At 40.7% G+C, this 5741-nt stretch overlaps 1 pseudogene across 1 annotated transcript; it reads right to left on the bottom strand.

The window, feature by feature from the left end:
• Window positions 1–1412: 1412 nt before the first annotated feature.
• LOC105520506 lies at window positions 1413–3131 on the bottom strand (annotated as a pseudogene). The gene has a single exon (XR_001003143.1). The product of XR_001003143.1 is annotated as a lysophosphatidic acid receptor 1 pseudogene (transcript).
• Window positions 3132–5741: the final 2610 nt, after the last annotated feature.

The following is a 5741-nucleotide window of genomic DNA, read 5'->3' as shown; positions in this document are numbered from 1 at the left end:
GAAGAATATTAACTGAGATCATTAGGAAAGCTATGCTGCAAATGGAAAAATGCTTGGATATTCCATTTATTGAAATGCCACCATGTGGAAGCACTATGCCACACTTAGATGCAAAACTATAAATGGATACACTATGGAATAACAACCCTAGTGCATCTATTTGTTAAGTGGTTGGATTCCCTAGAGTATCAATTTATTAATATGAAGATGAACCATAGGGACGATAAGTAACCTTTAAAAGGTTACACATTATAAGAGAGCTGAGATTTGAACCCAAGTTTGTCTTCCTATAAAGCCCAGTGTGTATTCAGACATTCAGTTAACAAATATTTATTGAGTCTTTACTATGTGCCAAAAACTGTTCTAGGCCATGCACTTTGGATGATATTATATTCCCTGGAAAGAAAAGTAAAAATGCAGCTTTTCATATTCAAATGCAACTTTTTTTTATGTTTTTGTAAAACTTTTAATACCATAAGAAAATGTGCTGGCCGGGCACGGTGGCTCAAGCCTGTAATCCCAGCACTTTGGGAGGCTGAGACGGGCAGATCATGAGGTCAGGAGATCGAGACCACCCTGGCTAACACGGTGAAACCCCGTCTCTACTAAAAAATACAAAAAACTAGGGCGCCTGTAGTCTCAGCTACTCTGGAGGTTGAGGCAGGAGAATGGCGTAAACCCGGGAGGCAGAGCTTGCAGTGAGCTGAGATCCCACCACTGCACTCCAGCCTGGGCGACAGAGCAAGACTCCATCTCAAAAGAAAATGTGGCAATTTTGCCATGAAAAGGATCTACTTGTAAAACTGTTTGCAGTATGATTCCAACTATGTCAAAAAGATATACAATACACACATAGGCATACATAGGGGTTGCTTTTTAAAGGTGGTTCCTTCTGGGTTGTGATATTATCAGTAATCATTTTTGCTTTTTTATACACTTCTGCATTTTTCAAGTTTTCTATGATGAGTATATTATTTTACAAGGACTACGAAAATTTTCCTCTGGTATACTGGTAATTAGAATGTACTTGGGTATTTTAAATATGTGGGAACAATATTACAGTGCTTCATCTTCTATGACTTTTTTGGAATACATATCACTTTGGTAAAAAACTTACATTCCCTGTTTTATACTTGTTACAACATTTTAATTAAACAGTTAATATTGTGATTAGAGCATTGTTTGCCTCATAACCTAAACAAATACTGGCTTTCAAGTCTAGGTTCTATTTCTTAGAATATTTAAAATTAGTATCCTTTTAATCTTTTTAAGTAAGGCATACTGCATACATACATTACATGCATGCTTTCTAAATAAAAGATAATTCCAACTTACAGTTTTCCTATGCAAGGGAAAAAATGGAATTATGGTAGTTTAAAAACAGTCCATAGTCTCATCCATCACAAACATGCTGATAGGCATAAGCATGTTTATTAAGTGAAACGTGTCCTTTAAAAATAAAAAAGGGAAGCCTGTATATAAATGAAGTTGTGGATTCAACTAGTCAGAATTTATTCTGACTTGCAACAAACCACACAAAATCTTTTTAAAGTCTAGTTAGTGTAGCCTAAATGGACACTCCAGAGTCTGTTCTTGAATTCCAATGCAAGAGCTCCACTTCCTACTTTCAGCAGGGATGGGGATCAAGATGAGGGTTGTCACATAAGCTAATTTTCAATATATATCAAGTCTTGTGGGGTCTAGGAACAAATACTGTCATTGGTTAGTGTTTAAGTACATGAGTTGACTTTTCTCCTCTCTCACACCCCACCTTGCCCTGGCAATTGGGTAGGGGGAGGCTGTTTATCCTCCAAGAGAAAACAGCTGGCTCCTCATCTCAGTTTCCGTTCTAAACCACAGAGTGGTCATTGCTGTGAACTCCAGCCAAGATGGTGTGTTTGAGGGAGGAAGCCCAGCGGTCTGAGCCTTCTGTGGGGCCGCTGGGGTTCTCACCGCATTAGCAGCAGAGGATCTGCCTAAAGGTGGCGCTCATTTCTTTGTCACAGTAGGAGTAAATGATGGGGTTCATGGCAGAGTTGAATTCAGCAACGAGAAGGAAGAATTTCTTATAGGCCAGCACGTCGCACTGTGGACAGCACACGTCTAGAAGTAACAAAGCCAATCCAGGAGTCCAGCAGATGATAAAAGCCCCAAGCACAATGACCACAGTCTTCAGAAAACTCATCATGGTATCCCGATTCCGCCAGGGTCCAGAACTATGCTGAGACATTCTCATAGTCCTCTGGCGAACATAGCCAAAGATGTGAGCATAGAGAACCACCATTACCACAAAGGTCACCAAGTTGAAAATGACCCATAAGACTAAGTAAGAGTCGCTGTAGAGGGGTGCCATGTTGGAACAATTTTCAATATCACAGATACAGTTCCAGCCCACACTGGGTATAGCACCCATAACGATGGCCATAGTCCAGATGACCACAATGACCACCACTACCTGCCGGTTGCTCATCTGCATGTGGAGCTACATGCGGAAAACCGTAACGTGCCTCTCGATTGCAATAGCCAGTAAGTTGGCCACAGATGCCATCAGGCTGGTGTCAATGAGGCCCTGACGAAGGAGCTATGTGCTAACAGTCAGTCTTCGAGTATTGGGTCCTGTGTTGAACATGAAATAGAAATAGGCCAACCCCACAAAGAAGTCTGCAGCAGCCACATTAGCCATTAGGTAATAAATAGGAAAATGGAAGCGGTGGTTGACATAGATTGCCACCATGACCAGTAGGTTGGCCAACATGATGAACATACAAACAGTGATTCCAAGTCCCATCACCAGCTTGCTGACTGTGTTCCATTCTGTGGCAAGATGCTTTCCACTTCTGTTATAAAAGAAAGCAATGGATTCGTTGTAGAAGCACTGTGGTTCATTCATGGCTGTGAACTGGGGCTGTGAAATTACAGGGATGGAAGTAGAGATGGCAGCTATGACAGCTCTGTGGTTGTAGATGGTGAACAGGCCCCAGAACTATGGGAGATAAATTTTCTTGTTTACTGATCAGATCAAGATCATGCTAGGAGAAGCTGTGTATCTGATGCTGTAGGAGTCAGTCCTGTGAAGTCAGGTACTCAGATAGGTGGATGGGGAGCTTCATAAATCAGACGTCCACCTGGTGTGGCACCCCCAGCCCCTCTTTTTTTTTTTTTTTTTAGGCAGGGTCTCGTTCTGTCTTCCAGGCTGCAGTACAAGAGTACAGTGGCATAGTTATGGATCACTGCTGTCTTGCCCTACTGGGTTCAAGAAATTCTCCTACCTTGGCCTCCCAAGTTGCAAGGACTGCAGGAGCATACCGCTATGCCTGGCTAATTAAAAAAAAAAATTTGTGGAGATGGTGTCTCAGTCTGTTTCCCAGGCTGGTCTTGAACTCCTGGGCTCAAGCCAGCCTCCTGCCTGAGCCTCCCAAAGGACTGAGATTATAGGAGTGAGCCACTACACCTGACCATCACACAACTTCTTATCAGAGGATGGCAACAAGAAGAGCAAGACTTAAATGTTTTAGATGTATTTTACAGTTTTTAGAAATTCAGTCTTGTCTACTCATCATCTGCTCATACCCTACCCATCTTCAAGATTTCTCTCATACTCCTTTCCCCATTTCCTCTAGCTCCAACTGGCCTCTTTCTTTCCTAACTCCCTTTGCCACACGATGCACACCTTGGTAGATCTTGCTGAGTACTGATTGCCAGCGCTAGATATCTACTCTTAGGTATACACTTTGGTATACATTGTCTTGCTCTTCATATATACACACACACACACACATATATATATATGTATTTTTCTTTCTTTTCTTTCCAACAAGGCTATAAGCACTGCCTCAATCAACTGAGAGTTGTTAAGACTGGAACTTCTCTTAGTAATAAACTTCACAGTGGTATTGCCTTACCAAAAACCTCTATATTCAAACTAGAAAATGTGCAACTTTTTAACGTTCTTCAACCCAGCAGCGTCAAGGCCACAAAGACTTGAAAATCAACAAAGACACTTTAAAACATCTCATTTAATTATTTCAACAACCTACGTATACCTATGTAATGAGCTATAATAACAACCCCCAACTCTCAGTGACTTATTTCTTGCCGATGCTGCATGTAATATTTAGGTCAGTGGGGGCTTTGTTCCATATCATGCCCGCTCAGAGACCCAGGTGATAGACTTTACTATCTGAAGCATTCCCAGTCTCTAGGATAAGAGGAAGAAGTGGTGATATAATTAAAGACTTCCATAGTTTGTTGGTGAAAGCAAATTATATGGCCATACCTGAAATCAAGGAAGAATGGAAGTATAATTCTACCAATTACTCAAAGAAGAACCAGAAATATTCAGTGAAGAGCATTAATGATTACCACAATATTACTGTTACTATTGTTCTTTCTCTCTTTTTACTTTGTAAACACAATTAAACTTCACATAGGTTAAATAACTTGTCCAAGGTCAAATATTTAACCAAGTGTATTAGTCAACTTGTGTTGCCTAATACAAATAATATAATTATATAATAGTAATGTATAATTATATAATAATTATATTATATATATTAATAACAAAATACTACAGACTAGGTGGTTTAAAAAACAGGCATTTATTTTCTGGAAGCTCAAGATCAATGTATAAGCAAGGAAGGGTTCTGGTGAGGCCTCTCATTTTTGCTTGCAGAAGGCTGACTTCTTACTGGGTCCTCACATGACCTTTCCTTTGTGTGTGTGCATGTCCAGGGAGGGATGGGGAGAGAAGTCTCTGTGTCTCTTCCTCTTCTTTATAAGGACATCAGTTTTATTGGATTAGTGCCCCATCCTTACAACCTCATTTAACCTTAATTATCTTCTTAAAGGCCTTATTTCCAAATACAGTCACATTGGAAGTTAGGGCTTCAATGCATGAATTTGCGGAGGCACATAATTCAGTTCATAACACCACAGAAAAGCCAGGATTTGAACTGAGGTCTGTCTGATAGTGAAGTCTATGCTGTTTCTGCTCTACCACACTGTTTCTGCTCTCCAGGAAAGATGTACTGCATGCTCTTCAGGTTCTGACCAACTTAAGTTATTATTCCCAATGGGGCTCTTTGTTCACTAATCTCAATCTCTGATTCAGTTCAGGTGTACCCTTTCCAGATATTATGCTCATCTGCCTTTCTATGAGTCTATTTATTGTTCATTTCTTATTTCTAAAAGACCCTACTATGTTTTCTTCAAAACAGTATGTATTGATAATACCAAGATTAATAATTAATAATTGTAGGCTTTAAGGGCCCCATCTTCTATAGGAGCAGTCAGTAAAACTAGAAAATAATTCCAAAAGCCAAGTAATAAACACTATAATTATGTTCTGTCTGGTCAGTTTTTGAAAACCGGTATCTCCCTAAGTGAAATTAGGAAGATTGAAATGGTACAGGGAGTCTGACAAAGATGGCACTTGAAGCAGCTAGTATGTGCCACTCTGAGGGAAAGAAATAGAAGGGGCAAGTAAATATAGCACCTTCAACTGAAATACCCAGGAACACATATTGGGATTCATCAGGAAAATAACCCATAGAGAATGGAGAAAAGTCAGGCAGGGCAGATGCCCACCCTGGGGTGACAGGGAGCCAGAGGAGCCTCCTCCACCTAGGGAAGCAACTCTGAAGAGTCCGTGGGAACACAGGCTGGTCCGGACCCCAAGCACAGAGCACCCACCTCACAGAAAAGTGGCTGGACTGTTCTCCATGCAGGTCTCATCCTCACTT

This window comes from Colobus angolensis, unplaced genomic scaffold, assembly GCF_000951035.1.
Source record: "Colobus angolensis palliatus isolate OR3802 unplaced genomic scaffold, Cang.pa_1.0 Scaffold380, whole genome shotgun sequence".
NCBI classification, from domain to species: Eukaryota; Metazoa; Chordata; class Mammalia; order Primates; family Cercopithecidae; genus Colobus; species Colobus angolensis.
This window is presented reverse-complemented; position numbering and strand designations above follow the sequence as displayed.